Source organism: Gymnogyps californianus, chromosome 4, assembly GCF_018139145.2.
Source record: "Gymnogyps californianus isolate 813 chromosome 4, ASM1813914v2, whole genome shotgun sequence".
Taxonomy (NCBI): Eukaryota; Metazoa; Chordata; class Aves; order Accipitriformes; family Cathartidae; genus Gymnogyps; species Gymnogyps californianus.
In genome coordinates this window covers 75,254,951-75,271,740 of record NC_059474.1, presented here as the reverse complement: position 1 = coordinate 75,271,740, position 16,790 = coordinate 75,254,951, and the positions used below count along the sequence as shown (strand labels likewise).

At 37.3% G+C, this 16,790-nt stretch overlaps 1 long non-coding RNA gene across 1 annotated transcript in view; it reads left to right on the top strand.

The window, feature by feature from the left end:
- The window catches only part of LOC127016238 (uncharacterized), a 130,127-nt gene extending 113,724 nt beyond the window's left edge, over nucleotides 1–16,403 (top strand). Inside the window, exon 4 of the long non-coding RNA XR_007766459.1 lies at nucleotides 16,328–16,403. This is a non-coding gene — a long non-coding RNA (uncharacterized LOC127016238). The remainder of the gene's footprint in view (nucleotides 1–16,327) is intronic.
- The last annotated feature ends 387 nt before the right edge of the window (nucleotides 16,404–16,790 follow it).

Genomic DNA, 16,790 nt, shown 5'->3' with positions numbered 1-16,790 from the left:
GCTAAATAAAATACCCGTTGTTCCTGAATTGGGATGAGATTGTTTATTGGAAAATGTAGCAGAAAATTGTCATTGCTCTTAGGACAAATTCTTTGTTTACAGTAGCTTCTTCTGTCATCACAAAGCTCTCATTTTGCCATGTCCCAGCAACTTATGTTTTTCTACTGAGCCTTCTGAATACACAGGCAGAAAATACAACATTCAAACACCAGTGCATAAAATTACAAGGTTTAGCAAACAATCCACCGGAGAGGCATCAGGTTATATATTTACCTTAGCTCTACCTCCATTATTTCTGCACTTCCCTGCAACAGTAATAAAATGTGTTCACCAGGCTTTTTGTATGCAGTAAGAATTTTAATTTACTCTGGAGGAAGAGCTAGTTCATAACTCAATAGAACTGACTGGGCTCATAAGTTATTTAGTTCAGCTCCTTGTGATAAAATCTGGACACGAAGCCATTTATTATGTTTTGTCTGCCCTCTCAGCCCTGTAAGTTGACTCAGAGCTAAACAATTAAAGTGGCAAATTGATTTGTTTACAATGCAAATCTGAGCTAGATTGGAAATAATGCAAAAGACATAACCAATTACATGTTTCATGGTGTAGGTTAGCCTGAAATGAAATAGATTTAACTGACCTGTGCTCAGGGATGCTGTACAGTTACTGATTCACAACTGCCTTGTAGTTCTCACTGGCCGTAAAGGATCTGACACTGCTGTCCTCAGAACTGCTCAGGCACACGCTGTGAGAAAACAGGCTTGCTTCACCTTTGCTTTTACTATGGTGGGTAATATAGAGAAGAATTTTCCACATATAATTTTTGGGGGGAATAAAAAAGAGCCTATGTCTGAGATAAATGGTCTACATGTGTATATATAAATTGGCAATTTTGTTTAGTTGGAGAAAAATGGAAGGGAAGTAGGGATGTAAAAAATTAAGACAGAAATAGTCCCAAGTAAATATATTATTATAAAATATTAAATGAAGATTTTAGTTTTTTTCCTTGCAGGGCCTTTGTGCAAAATCTGAAGAAACCAGTCTTACAAAAGTGAAATTGTCAACAAAGTCATTCATTAATCATTGTTGTCCCTCTTTGAGTCTAAGCTTCAGGAACACACAGTAAAGGCTATACCTCAGCAGATGGCAGAGGGTGTGTTATAGAGTTTCCCTGCAACACAGTCTTGGAAGCCTTGAGATAAAGTTGACTCTCACGTAAACTCTTTTCTTGCTTGTCTTTGCAATCAAGTCTTCCCTCACCCCACCCCTCCAACAGACCTATCCTGCAGGGGGTTTGCAACCAATTCTCAGTGGTCTGACTTCAGTTTCATATTTTCATACAACTATAAGGGATTTAGATTTAGATTTTTTTTCCTTCTTGTTACATACTTATTCTCATCATACAAAATAAACATGTAGAGGTAAAGGACAGTAATTCACCAACTCTTTTTTTTTTTTTTTTTTTTTTTTTATGCAGCAGAATTATTTTCACGAATACAAGGTTATGGTCACTTCATGCTGTCCAGATATCAAATCTGGTTTTAGCACTAAACACAGTGCATAGCAGTGGCAAGCAAAGTCCATTTTTATCAGAAGACAGCTATTTAATGTGTGCATCACATTTTTGAAAGCTTACGGCAGTGGTTGGAGGCCATACTTGCTTGTTGACTTTTCAGAAACAGTGGTTGCAATTCTTAGGGATGCAGCTTATTGCACACTGTGGCTTTTGAAAAAGCAAACACAAATATGTGAGTAATCTTTCATTTGGAGTCAGGCGCTAGAGAAAATCTGAACTGATACACAGATTTGTATGTTTGGTAGATGAAAATGACTCACTATTAAGTTAATAGTTGGGAAGATTTAAACTTTTTGCTCCTGTGTCACCATTGCCACTTGGCTCACCTCCTTAAAATAATTTTGGAAAACAATGAATTGTCAGATGTAATGGATTCTATAACAAGAAAAATTCAATGCAGCCTAAGGGACTCTACAACACTTGATTGCTATCATTTTGTGTGAAAGTGTGAATCAATTTAAAACAATTGTCTCCCTTTGTATTAGAATGACGTATCTTTTGATAGTGGTTCTGGATCTCCTATGCAAATAATGGTACTGGAGCATATGCTAGAAATTTCTTTTTTGAACCATCTTCAAAGTAAAGTGGGATCAAAGCGTCAAGAGTATAGATCAAAACCATCAAATACTCACATATAAAAATATATATCTATTTATGTATGTATTTTAATCAAGAGTTCAAAGGAAGATTTATAAACACTATCTTCCTGATTTCATTAATGGCAAAGCAAACATTTTAAATCAGTGTTCAAGTGTCATCATGATGAGGACAGTTGACTGTAAGAACTGAAAGATGCTTCACCTTCTGTTAAAATAATAACCTCCCTCTCCCTAAAATGCTGAAAATATTAGAATAACTCCCACTGGAAAAGCTCTTACCCTAAATATGGAATCATTACCCAGTCTGTTGATTGGAAGAATAGGTATTGCAGATGAAATAAGTTTTCTGTGCTGATATTTTTCTTCTCCTCTGTATAAACTGTAATGTTGAAGATAAAATAGATTGCATAGAAGGGCTCAATTTCTCTTGCTACGTTAGTTTTCCAGAGTATGCACATTTTGGACTTTTTTTAAACCAGGACTTTTAAAGTATTGTTCTATTAGGAACTGAGGATGTGTGAAAAGCTGTAGATATCAAATTCTACTGGTTGTTTTCTTCGTACCTGTTTATGTTAAAGTATTTGGAGACTTCACATTCTTCTGTGGTGAATGCCTGTATCCGATATACCAGAAAACTTTCACCGTTTCAGTATATTAATGGTACATGTCTCTGGTTTGCTTTCTATACTTACAAAACAATTCATATTTCCGTAGCTGTCCGTATTTCCTTCTAAGTTTATGTACCAAATTAATCACAGACAGCTTTCAGCAAATTTGCAAAAATTCTGCTTTGTGTGATAAAAATCACCCATTTTCTTGGAAGTTTTTGTTCTGACTAATAGAATACAATTAAAAATTATGTTTATTCAGATAAATGATCATAAATTAGGAAACTGGCATCCTGGTCAATTTTTGCTTCCCAGTTTTTTTATGAAATGTTATTATTGGAACAAAGTCTCTAAATATTATTGATAGTTTCATTACAAAAAGTTGTTAATAATAGCATGCATTTGTATTACTTATTCTTCTACTAATGGTTTTCAAGATATTCGTTCTAGCTATTTTTATTGCTGTTCTAACCTGACATTTGTTCATACTTATTTCATTAGTTACCGTGTTTAATGTACCAGCATATCAAATCCAGTCTAAATTTCAACATAATTACAATGGGGATATTTTTCATCATGTTCTTCATTTGCAATGAAGAAATATTTCCTGTTTATTTTTGTATAAAATGACCAGGGGTTTGGGGAATGTTCACCAGCTAGAAACTGGTACGATGAAGTTGTTTTGCAGGTTTAAAAACTTTGCTGCAATATAAGTGTCTGTCAATGTATATCTGACTTAGAACAATCCCTAGAACATTCTTAGTATGTAGAGTGATCATTACATCAGCCATTAAATCTTGATGTGCAGCTGTTGGTATGGAAATAATTTAAAGGAGCGGTTAACTAAGGCTTAAGAAAATCAGGTTTGCCAAGTTTGGCTTCACAAACTGGGAACTGGAGCAATGGAAAAATACCAGTGACAGTCACAGGCTGCTGAAGATCTCCATGCTGAGCGGAGGCAGAATGGGAGAAGAGCATCCATCTCCTCCTCTTCCTCTGTGGCTTGTGCATCCTCACTGCTAAATATGCTGTTATGTTATATAGCTAAGGGTGTGTTTGTTGTGTGTTTAGGTAGTAATGATTCAGAAGACTAAAACTTTCCATGCAAGTAACAGAAAGAGATGGGACCTAGCTCCAAAACTTGGAGGTAGATAATACGAGAGAAAGACAGGAGTGAATTTTAGGCTGCATGGTGATCCAGGCAATTTTGTCTCTTGAGCAGACATATGAACATCTGATATGGTAGAAGAACTTTTAACTCTTCATTTCTACCCTTGGTCACAGTTTGCCACTCACGATACAGATTTTTGCATAGTCATGTCCAAAATCAAGTCACTGACATTCCGTATTTAAGGAAATAATTTTCCCCTTCAGAAACCCAACCCCCTAAATCAATTTGTTTATTACTTCCCCTCCCCCGCTTTAATATAACAAGCACTTATTATTTCTGTTATCCCAGTGTATAGGGCGCATTGTTGCAAACAGCTGAGTGGGCAAAAAACAGGTATTGCTTGGTCCTCCCTTTTCTCGTGTTTCTAGGTACTTGGTCCTGCTTCCTCTCTTGTGCCAGCACTGGTATCAAATTGATCCTTTTGCAAGCTGTATTAGCTTGCAGTTTTCTTTCCTGAGTTAATTTTCTATTATGCTCATCAGGTGTTTTTGGCTCATGGAGGAATCTAATGACTGCCAAAGCTATTGCAAATTAGAGTGGAAGCATGTCGTTGGGAAGGAGGGATTGAAGGGTGTAGGAACAGCACTTCTTCCCAGTGGTCACTCAGTTGGCTTATGTCTCTTTAAAAAATACAGTCTGAAATGTTTGGTCAGGAATTAAGATGATGTTAAATGTCAAACAAGAAAAGGAAGATAGCTACTGCCAAAGTATCTGAGTCGGTGCATGAGGCAGCAGATATGTGTAGACAGGGAAGTGCAAGATGAGTGAGACGATGCTGCCTGCTCTCAGCATGTCAGCAACCTCCCTATTGGCAAAAGTAAGTTTTAAGGAGAAGAGTGGGGCAACTCTGCTCATTTTGAGAAACCAGCTCTCTTCAGATTGATGGAGTATCAGGAAGAAGCCATAGAAGTAAGAGATTAGTTTTAGCTATATTACTGTTAGAAATTACCTGTTTTCTAAGAAATCAGTTCGGAATTTTTTTTTTCTCCATACTGCAGGGTAGACTGTGCATGCATATGTATTTTTGGATCACTTTGTCATAAAATTATGCATAGAGACAGTTCAATTTGAATCTTGAAGTCATAAAACAAACAAAAGAATCAAACAACCCCCCACCAAAAATAAACAAACCCAAAATGAACTCATTGCAATGTTAAACCTGAACCCATACTTTTCAACTATCTCACTATATTTAACACTACCTATTCATTCAAATCTATGAAATTCTCTTGGTTGTTGCACATTCAAAGGGATCTTAAGATATTTCTAGCACTTAGGATCTGATATTCAGCTAGAATAAGCTAGTCTTTCTACTGGAGGTCATTGCTCATAATGTAGAGTAGCTGTGTTCGGAGGGAGGGTTATAGGTTGTTAGGAAGAAACAGAAGAACCGTTGCTCTGTGTAGCATTACTGTCTACCTGACATCAGGCCATAATTTCTCTGAGTTTCCAAACTCTAAAGAAAGAGCAAAAGACTAAACTAGAGATTTATTTAATATTACAGAACTATTGTTTTCTATTTTGTTCTATAGTTTTGATGTCTCATTTCTTTTTATCATCATCAATTTGGTCTAACACTGCTTTTTCGTATGTGGCAGTGCCGCTTACTGATTGTTCTTGAATGACCTAAACAGCACTCCACTGATGCAATGTGCCACTTCTTACTATTCATCTCTAAGTCAGTAGAAGTAATGCATTCAGGAGGAAATGTTTGTAGAGATGATGATGATGTTGCTGGAAGTCTGACAACAACCTTTGTAAAAACATGGCTGTTTTTATCTGTTCAGTGTGTGAACAAGTGGCACTCAACCCGGTGCAGTTCAGTATTCAGATCAGTTTCACATTGCCTGTTGATTTCACTGCAAATGGCAGTAAGATCTGCTTTGATGACTTTTGCTCTCTGCTGCATAAGTTAAATATTCACTAAAGGAAAGTATTGTTTGCTGCACCCTTTCAGATCAAGTTGACTGCTCTTCGCCTCCTGTCAGAACTGTGTGAAGGAAATATGTCAGTGAAAACAGGCAATTTTTTGAACTTTGGTTTAGTTCTGATGGTTGGAGGCTGTGCTGCATGCATGTCTTGCTCCTTGATAATAGTTCATATTTGTAGAGCAACATCAGTCAGAGTCTCATGCATGTTTCCTTGGTGTCTTTCAACTCTGTCTTTAACACATGATGTTTTTTGACAGATTCTTACAACAGCAAGTTTTCTGGGTTCAAAATAGATCTCCTTTGTCAGCTGAGAAGTTCAATAATGTGCCAGTAAGTTGGATTTCTCTTTAAAACACTACTGTATGGCCTGAAAGAAAACTAATTCAAAAAGAAATGGTGTCCCTTCACAGCCAGACATACAAGACCAGGAAGATAACTTGAGGTAGGGAAAAAATTCAGAAAAGTCCACCATCTACGTAATGAACCCTTTTTCCATTCCAAATACTTTGTCTGAGAATTATTACTGTATGCATCTTTTCTTTACCTGACTGTAAATAGCCAGAAGCTGAGAGCTGGCTCTAAAGTAGATCTTGTCATCTAGTGGCCATTGCTTCTGCATTTTGCCATCTGCGCATGGGTTTGGCTATCTAAAATATTTGGTCGCGTTCTCCTGTGTTATGAATTCTTATCTATATTTTAACACCCACTGAGTGTGTATGTCGAGGGATATTCAGGTGTTCCTTTTGTAGTTGTTGTGCTATCATTTGCTTAGCCAAGGAGTATGCAGGAATGTGTTTGTTTATAATTGCACTAAAACCAGAAAGCTGTCAGACTCTATTTCATGCAGGTTCATTGAAACATTAAGCTCAGCATGGTTTGTGTTTCAATAGCTTCCAAAAGATGGCCTACAAGCTGCTGTTTTCCCCCAACACATTTTTTTCTTTGCCGGTACCACTTTGGCATCTCAAATTGCCTTGCTGTGACAAGTTTCTTTTTCAGTGTGTCAGTAGTGTCTAGTTGAGTTATTTTTCTCTCTGCTCTCAACTTCCAATAGAAATGTTTGTATACAATATTTAAAATGTGAGTACTGAATGCATGTATAAAGGAATTTACTTTCCTAAAATGTTTTTCCCTTTTAGGAAAGGAAGAGCTGGCATGCAGTGCTCTTACCTGTTTATGCTTTTATGTGTAAATAAAAATGTTATAAGAGCAATTTAACTAAATAAGCTTAATGTGTTTCTGACAGGACCCATGGCAGCCAGAGCTTTGGGCTGTACCTGTTTATTCCTTTTCTATATAGTGAGCACCCCAAAGAAGGTAATAAGATTTTTAAGCTGAAAGCTGTGTTTTATTAGAATATAAACTGAAATAACTAACTCTCTAAACAGAGAGATCTCGAAGTGATGTGAAATAGAGGCTAGATGTTAAATGAGTTTATAAACAGCTCTCTCCCTGTCAACTCTTTTCTTGCAGGCAGGTTCTTTGCCTCCAAGCTTGATTTCAGTCTCTGCTGGCTTTCTGGGTCCAGTGGTTTCTCTGGGTGCTGACCCTTGGCAGCCTGGCCCATCTCAGCAGTTTCCCAGGCTCTGCATGCTTCAGGCTCCTGGTTGATTACCTTCCTCTTTCCCAGTTTCTGCCTCATCCTGTGTGCCACTCCTCCTCACTTCTCAGCTTGCTCCCGTACTCCCCTGGAAAGGATCCCCCTCCCCACCCACAGGGTCTTGCCACTCTCAGTTCTTCTTAGTGCAACATATAAATTAAGAACAAACAAATAGTCTGTCGTGGGGTCATAACTGGTGAATCAAGCAACTTAGGTGTGAATGCTCATGTAGAAGAATACCAGGTTGTTACCGATAACCTGCAAGTGTAGTGGCAGAGTGGCTAAGGTCTCCTGGGCTTGGCCGGAGGAACTTGTCCCAGCCTTTCACTGAGGTGCACCGAAAGGGGGTGGCTAAGCTCTGGCACAGGCTGCCCAGAGCGTTGGTACCACAGAGCCCCGTTTGTGCTTGCCACAGAGAGTTTTTCTTTCCTCACATCCCAAGTTAGCAGCCTGGGCTCGATGCCACCCACGTTGTACTGTTTTTCAGTTGCCCGTATGGGTGACTGGAGAAGAACAATGGAGAAGGACTTCAAAGGGAATGCAGATGCCCTGCTCGGCATTAGCTTTGATGTGCATCCCTCCTCCTATTGCTGCCACTTTCCAGCTCTAACCTGGCAGTGAAGGTTATTTCTCACTGGGAGCTACTGTCAGAAGAGGGAAACTGGAATCTTTGATGTTAGTAATTTGGTTTTATTTTGTGTTTCCTTAGTTTTATAATGTATGTTTGAACTCAGCCTCTCAGTAAATGCTTGTAGATAACCATCCTTTTTATTCAAAAGAAAGTTCTAAAGCTTCTGTAGACAGCTAAGGGTACACTTAGAAGGGTGCCAGTTTTACAGTACTTAGTAGTGGAAGGCTGTAAAGGTTTTACAATATAACAGCCACAAGAAACTCCTCAAAAGAGGAGCACCCTAAGATATAGTGTCATGGACGCTGTGGCTGAACTTGAAAGTTGCAGGAATTGCTCTTCCATTATGCTTTCCAGGACAGTAAAAGCAAATTACTTTAAAAGCAGATTTTGGGAAACAAACACAAGTTGTGAAAAGTTAAAGTATAGAAGGTCAAAATGCCAAACACTTAGTGGAAAGAGAACCCTTTTTTTGTAATGTAAGATTTGTTTCAAAATGGCATACTTTTGTCTTTTAGTCACTCTTTCAAAGATACCATACTTGAACTCTCCTTTGCTCTTTTCTCCCATATTTCTTTTTCTGTCCTGTCTTTTATGCTTGGAAATCCTTATGTGAACTCTATACAGTAGTACCTTTTTTTTGTGGCAAGCCCTACCTCAGAAGGTATCAGAGTGGTACGTGATTTACCTTGATTTAAAATACATATGTTTAAAAAATTTAGAAAACCATCAGTCTGTGAAACACTGGTATTCTGTCTGTGTGACTGTATTGTCCTCGTACTCAATCTGTTCCATTTTGTCTTTCATATTTGTATGTGCTGTATATGTATTATATATGCTATGTATGTGATTTTTGCCATTACTGGTAAGAGGCTATAGACTATGTACTAACCTGACAAATGTAGGGTTTCAGGATTTGCCTGGGCTGTTCTTGGCTGAGAGAGTGTCAGTACTTATTTTTAGTCTTTCATGGTCTTCTCATACACGAATTTATTTATGTTTGGTCCTATTTTCATGAATACTTTGGATAATAAATGTTCCAAAAAGTTTACAGGATGTAAAGACAGGATTAGTCTTTTTAAAAGACCATTTTCAAAACTACTCAGAAAGCAGAATAAGACAGAAAGGCAAGTGTCTCAGCATGGTCAAGCTAGATGTTTTTTCATGATGAGTGCAGGAAGCAGTAAACTCTTTAGTACAAGAGAATCTAGTTCTTAGGCAAAAAACAAAGGCAAGACTCTCATGTCCTTAGTGGTAGAGGATCAAATCATCCAAAATGAATGGCTCAGAGAGAACCTTTAGCTTTTTCTCACTGGTTAGTAACTTGGGGCCTTTGAAGATTTTTCTCAATTGGTTATTTCCTTCTGATTGCATACTCGAGCATTTCCACTTTCATAGAAACGTTCAAGCCTTTGTAGAATATTGCTCAACTTGATGTTTTTATGTGTCCACATGGCAGTGGGTTCCACCAGTTTAATTAGTTTATTTCCATTCTTATCACTTATTTATGGAACCTAGTCTAAGTTTTAATATATCCTGCTCACTGGATAGTTTTATGGTTTTGATGGTTGAGTTTCTATTGTAATCAATAAGTATGATCCAAATTCTCGTATTACTACTATGTGGAACTCTGTCATGTAGGGTGGAGAGAGTGGAGCTTGGCAAAAGTTCTGTTTCAAAAGGATGGAGATGGTGCAAGTGGGGAGAGAGAAAAAAAAAAATCAGTAATTAAACAGTGGCTGTAAGTATATTTCTAATTGAGGCTGCATGTCTATGTGATACTCTTAAATCTCACATTTGCAATGCAGAGGCTTTAGGAGCATCACCAGCCCCAGGATTGTTTTGGAATAAGTCCCGTGACAGCAGAATTTGCTCTGGGTAGGTGGAAAGGAGACTGAGCCAGCAACAGGAAAATGAAGTGGGAAGTGGAAACAGACCACTTTCTCTTCCAGTTGTCTAAACTATTTAACTTGTGGTTGTTCAAGACTATTGCAGCTCAGTTCTTGCTCCTAAAGTCAGTTGTGTGTCGATTAGGGCACAATTAAGGTACAAGACCTGAGCCACTATACTGCAGCTTCACTAGCTTGACTTCTTTTGGAGAGAATCAGCTGAGCCCATGGGACTTTGGCATTGCCCATCATGTTCAATTTAAATAACCTTGGGGTCTTTTGCCTCTCTTAGCTGATTAGACATTGCTTTTAATATACCCATAGCCAAGTCATTTCAAGGAATAAACATTTACACGTGCCTTCACTGCTTAGAAAGCTACAATTTTTTTACTGCAGGAATAGGAACATTTGTCAATTAGACTCAAATATGCTGAAAACAATGAATGTTAATTTTACCGCTATCCACAAAGTCCCTCTTCAGTTGAATATAATAATATAAATTGGGTTAATCTAGTAGAAACTGGTGGAGTTAATTACCATCCTATATTTTATGGTAGCTATGAGACACAGCTAAATGTATTTTCATCCAAAATAAAGGCAGCTAGTTAGAAATCCAGATGTTCTGTGTGAAGAAAGTTTGGCTGATTATTGATACACAAAGGGGTATGTTTGTGTGGCTGAACTATGTCATGCAGGAAGCAGGGAGAGAACTTGGAAATGGAGAAGGAATATTTTATGCAACCTGAGCAGATGCAAGTTGTGTTCTTCCAAGGCAAATTTTTGGAACGGGATGAATGAAGGAGTTCTGATGCTGTGAGAGGTAATTGTCTCAGTTCACTTCACTTCTCCTGTGTTTAAAGAAGCAGAATTTGATACGTTCTTGTAAACAAGTATTTTGTACCAGAACTCTGATTCAAACATCAGTCTCTGCTTCTGACTGATATAAACCACAAGACCCTGATTTTTGGATTTGAGTACATAGGAGTTATAACTTTGTAGAAGTTAATTTCTTGCTCTTCTCAATGTTTTACTCTGATAATTACTATGGGATTTTATAAAGTCCCATCTTGTCACATTGGTACAACTCTACCTCCTCTTCAGTCTTCTGAAGCTTTGCCAAAGTGACAGAAGTCACTGACAGCCTAGAAAGATGCTTGGCTGGTTCTTTTAAAACACTTCAGTTGTCTGGATCTGCTGATTTTTAAAATGTCAGACTTCAGAAGTTGCTAGCTAACATTTTCCTGAGTTAATACAGGGAAGTGTTTCATCACTTCCTGAGTGATACTACTTTGTCTCTGAAGTATACAGCAGAAAGATTTATTGAACACTTCTGTCTTTTATGAATTACAATTAATCATAATATTGCTACCATATTTTCACAGGCCACTGTTGTCATTTGTGTTCTTTTTACTACTAAACGCTTAAAAGCTCTTCTGTTTGTAACAATACGGTTGAATTTTTAATTGGAAATAGCCTGTGAGTATTTCTGAAACATGCCTTCCAAACACAGTGTTGTTACTCCACCACAAAATATAGTATAGAAAGGAAAAGGACTTTTCAAAAGTTTAGAAGTAGGATTTTGAAAGAGGAGGAGGTGGTTTGGCACATAAAACTGAGACATCTGGAAGTGTAAGAGACAGAGGGTAGACATGCCTGTGGTTCATATTTGTTGTGCATCATGTTTCTTGGCATGGCTTGGATTGCAGTGCAAATCAAAGCTGTTTGCAATTTTGTAGAAATAAATAGGGAGCAAGTACTTTCTTTTCAGGGTATGTATTTGTAGGCAATCATTTGATATTTGTACACTGAACTTATCCAGACCCCAGTGTTTTTAATTCCTCTGGGCAGCAAATTGGTGCTGGTCAACACTAACTCTCACTGGTTCCAGGACGAGACCACAAATAAGCACATTATGCTGTCTGCCTTTTATGACTCTCCACCTCCAGTTCTGGGACGCAATATTTTGCAGGATGATTAGATATATATCAGTCTAACGTATTCTTTTTCTCAGTTCCACTGACAAGCATAGCATTATTTCATTAAAAACTTGTCATAAGGACTATCAGTGCTTCCAAGCACTCAAGCTGTAAGATACATGATTTCTGTGTTGGTAGATGGGTTACACATTACAGGTTTGCACTGGGTATACTATGCAGCTGAGAAAGTGCAGTAATACAAATAATATTGATAATAGACCTTGTCTAATAATTAGATTTGTTAGATATTCAGTGTTCTAAAGTTAGGGCTTAGATTTGTGTGGAAGTCATTTATGATCATGATGCTTTCTACACTGTTAAAGGACATATTCATAACGTCATATATTTTCATGATTTTTAATAAATTGTGATTGATACAACTTGGGTACCTGAGTGAACATAGGATGATGAATTACATCTGTTTATGATTTTTTTTTCCCCTTTATGACTAAGGTGCTATAGCTGATGCAGTAAACCAATGACTGTGAATTTTGTCCCATTTGTCATTTATAACTCCCTTTCTTACCCCTTTGTTAATATTATCTTATCTGCTGTGCAGTGTCTTAGAGCAAACAAGAGCAGTAAATTATTGTAGAGAACATCTTTGGTTGTGCAATCGCACCTCTTTCTCTAAACTTTGCATAAAAAGTTTATAAAAATATGATAGATCTCATAAGCTGTAGATTCTTTTGGCACTTACATGTAGTGAAATGTGAGGTGAAAAGGTTTTTACCACATTTTCATTCAGTGAGTGTACAGCCAGTACAGTGTGGTGATTGCAGAGGGACCTTACTTGCCCATATTGCAGTGGCTTTCCTTGGGTCTGGGTCAAACTTGTAATTGCAGAATTGCAACACTGGGTCACATAACTAACAATATAAACTGTTGCAGATGGTTGCAGTTTTGAGCAGAGTTTATTAGCATGAGTGATGCACTCTTGAAACAAAAGGCAATATGTATGTCTCGAGTGCTCACTGAATACGGAAATTCATGCGCAGTGTACCAGATGCGTAAGAAAGTTGCTAAAAGATAGTATTGCAAACTTTAGCCATTTAGCCTCACTCCAGGCTTTAGGAATATCTTTGCTTACTTAAAATGTTTAAATGTTTAAAATGTTTTACTGAATGCATCTGCAGTAATTTAGTTAAGTACTTCAGCATGGAACTATTTTCTAAGCACTTAAGCACAAGCTTAAAATTAGATATTTCCTGGATCAAGGTCTATAGTGAAAAATAAGGCCAATTTTTTCCACTAAATAATTAGTGCTGAAATAATTACAAGTATTATATGCAATATATGTTAAAAAAAAGTAAACTGTTTGGACTTGAAAATTTGTTTAGAAAGTTTTCTAAAACTAGAATTTTGTTTTATTATTTTAGCTACTCAATATGCAGTGTTTCCATTGTAACAAAGACGTCAGAGCATAATTTGTGCTGAGATCTTTCGGCAGTCCAGCATCCTTCTTTTCTACCAACCTTTATTTTTTCTTAGACCTTCAAAAAGAAAAATCAGCCTGTAACACTGTAACAGATAATGCTTGTCTGTGCTAATGAACCTTTAATATAATGCAAGTATCTTGGCCTTACAAACAAACAAAACAAAGTTTGATTTACTCAGTGACAATGTATAAACCAGTCAATGTCCTTTGATTTTCCTATCTCTTCTTAAAGTGTATTGTCACCCACTGCAGCCTTCAAAGATATTTTGCGCTGGCCACTGGTGTTATAAGACATTGAGGATGACAGTTACACTCTACATTCTGTCACTTGTGCCTTCAGTTCACTGCCAAAGGTATTTCATTACTGTAGTATGGATGAGTCTGAAAGCTGAGCTACATTTTTTGTGTGTGTGTGAACATCTTAAAAAAAAAAAAAAAAAATCATTTGCCTCTCTTTTGGATTGTTTCTTCTGAATATGCAGATTCAGGTGATAAAGGCACACAATGAAACCTTTGTTTATTTTGAAAATTTTCTTAACGACTTTGGAGAAATATTCTTTAAGGCTTAATTTTGGAATGTTTTTTCATACTTTTAATTTTAAGCATGGGCGATGATCAAGTGATTTCTTCAAAAGCAGGAACACAAGCCCCTTGGGGCTGTACCATTCCTAAGTACTCTCCAAACTTCTACTTTCCGCTGTTGGTGGCTTTGAAACCTTGAGACTTTCAAATTAGTTTTTAATGAGTTATAGGTACTAAAAGACCAAACTCTTAATTCAGAGGCTCTCCCAGGATGCTGTACTGAATGACATGACCTTCTGCACTGCAGAAGTGACACTTCTGACACCATGGAATTTGCTGGTTTTTTAAGTATACAGAGGTTGTTCTAAAATGAAATAGCTGAGAAAGTTTCTCTCATATCAGTCACAGAAGTTGGCGTCCACTATCATTAACCGTTTTCTTCCCTCATTCAGCCATGCTTTGTATGTGAGTATATTTTTATGTATTTATCTGTGGCAAACAGAAACAGTAGAAAACATAAAATACCAGCTTGCAAGTTCTTCCTGCGATGGACTTTTTCATTCTTATTCTATCTTTTACTTGTTGAAGCAAAACAAAACACCCTCCCTGCCCCCCCCCCCCCAAAAAAAGGCACAATGATTCTTTGAGAGTATTTTTTTTTTAATAGCTTCTCTAAAGCAGTGCAAGTGAGAGTCCTACAGGTATCCGCATTACCTTGTTCTTTTCAATGTGAGTGATGGAGATCAAAGGCCAGATCTTAGCCCTGCAGGCTGTGTGCAACAGATGCTGTTACAATGTTAAAGCAATAATTTATCACTGCTGTGTGTTCTCTGCATTACAAACAAGGTAATTCCACTTCTGAACTGCATTAATTGATTGTTTGCATTCTTTGCATACTTCTTGGCCATTTCAGCTCATCGTCCTCTCATATGGAGAGCAGAGCCTGAGCATGATGAGTAGCTAAGTTTCAGGTGATTCTGCTTAGGAAATTCATACAGCCAAGAAGTAGTGTTTGTCTTTGACTAAGAGCTTTTCACTACTTGAGCTGTTTTATTTCTGCAAGAGCTAAAACAATACACTGTTTAAAAAACAAGCAAAGAAACCCCACCAAAACTCCTTCAACACCTGTTGTGAAATCCATATTTGAGCTCTCTAAGGGAAGAAATGTTACACATGTCCTATGTTTTCATATTTTATCTTTCTGTGTTTCTCAGTCACAATCCCAGTGAAATAAATGATTCTAGTTTTCCCACTAGGACTATATGTTTTTTGCTCAAAATATGTTTACATTTAAATTTGAAAGTTGTTTTTTTTTTTTTTTTTTGGTTCCCTCAGTAGTGAAAATACTTATCCTCATTCTTTAAGAAGAAAAGTTGAGAGGATGGTTACACTTAAGGAAAACTTGTGAGATTTGATGCTGACCTTGAGTTTTAGGGTAGCAGGGATCTTATTCTGGAGACAAATGGCAGCTTTGATTTTGCTTTGTTATTTAGGGAAATTATTTTGTTCCTTAAAGAATTGATCTCCTTGCAAGTTTCATTAAAGCTGTCTTTAAATGACTGCAATGGGAAATTTCATGAATTTTGTGCAATATATTTCTATTCACTCTATTTACACAGTAGTTTGTTAGAAAAACTGCAGTGTTTACAAGGGGAGACAAGTGTGACTTTCATAGTTCATTCTGCACTCATTGAATTGCAAGAGCTTGATTTCAGGGCGATGTTATTGCCAACAACCATTGGATGAGAAGACAAAATGGAAAGTTGCAGAGTGGTAGATCTGGCAGTTGGTTTATTTATCTGTAAACAAAATGAATCTCAGCCAAACACAGTATTACCTTGCAGCGGCCTGCCTTCCTCTTCATACTGTATGCATACTAATCATTCTATCTTGACATTTAGTTATCCTAGTTATTACAGGTATATCAGTGAGTGAGTGATAATTAGATATGGCTTGATAGCTCTAAAACGATTTAAACGGTTGCGTAACTCCAGAAAAGGAGGCAAAATAAAATGCTTGGGTATGCTAGGATATGTGCAATAAACATATACTAGTCCTACAAAAGGACATCCATAAAGGATTCCAAGATACTGTGAGGTCTGAGGATAGCTTAACCATGGTGAAACAGGGCATAAGCATATCAAGAGAGTTCCTGTTGGATCTTTCTGTGGATGCTCTTAGATTATTTAATTTTCAGAGGCTGAGCACACAAAGAGTTAATGGTCTGTAGCTACATTCCTGTAACTTCTCACTCTAGCTTATTGTACGCTTCTGTCTGCTTATTGGTCTCCTTATACTTTGAAACTAACTTGGATATACGTGAGGTACTCCTTTGTTTTAGCTGATACTTTAAGTTGTCTAAAAAATATTGCTTTTGTTGACTGATTAGGTAACAGTGCAAGGACTGCACATATGGAGTGGTGAATGAGTTGGATTAACTCCCTGATCCTGAGCTACTCTGCTACATGGAGGTAAGTTTCTCTACTACCTTGGTTTGGCCGAGGAGCAAGCCCTTAGAAGGCACTTGAAGATCACTGGTGTAAAGTTTCTCAACAGGGTATTATAATGCCCTGTGTTCTGCAGGGTACCACCTTCTCTGGGCTCTTCTGTATGCCAAGATAATTTCTCACAAAAGGCAAAATGCCGGAGTATGTTCAAATGACTGTAAAAAAAGACAGTAACGGAGGTGTTAAAGAGAATTTAGAGCTTTAGAAACTCTTTTATGAAAGGCAGATGTGGCGGTATGAAAAACTGGGCACAAATACTGTAGGTTATACAGTACCTGGTAGATTACTCTTTTTGTTGTTTTCTTTTCTTCTTTCAAACTTGACTATTACAATTAAGAGGCAAGG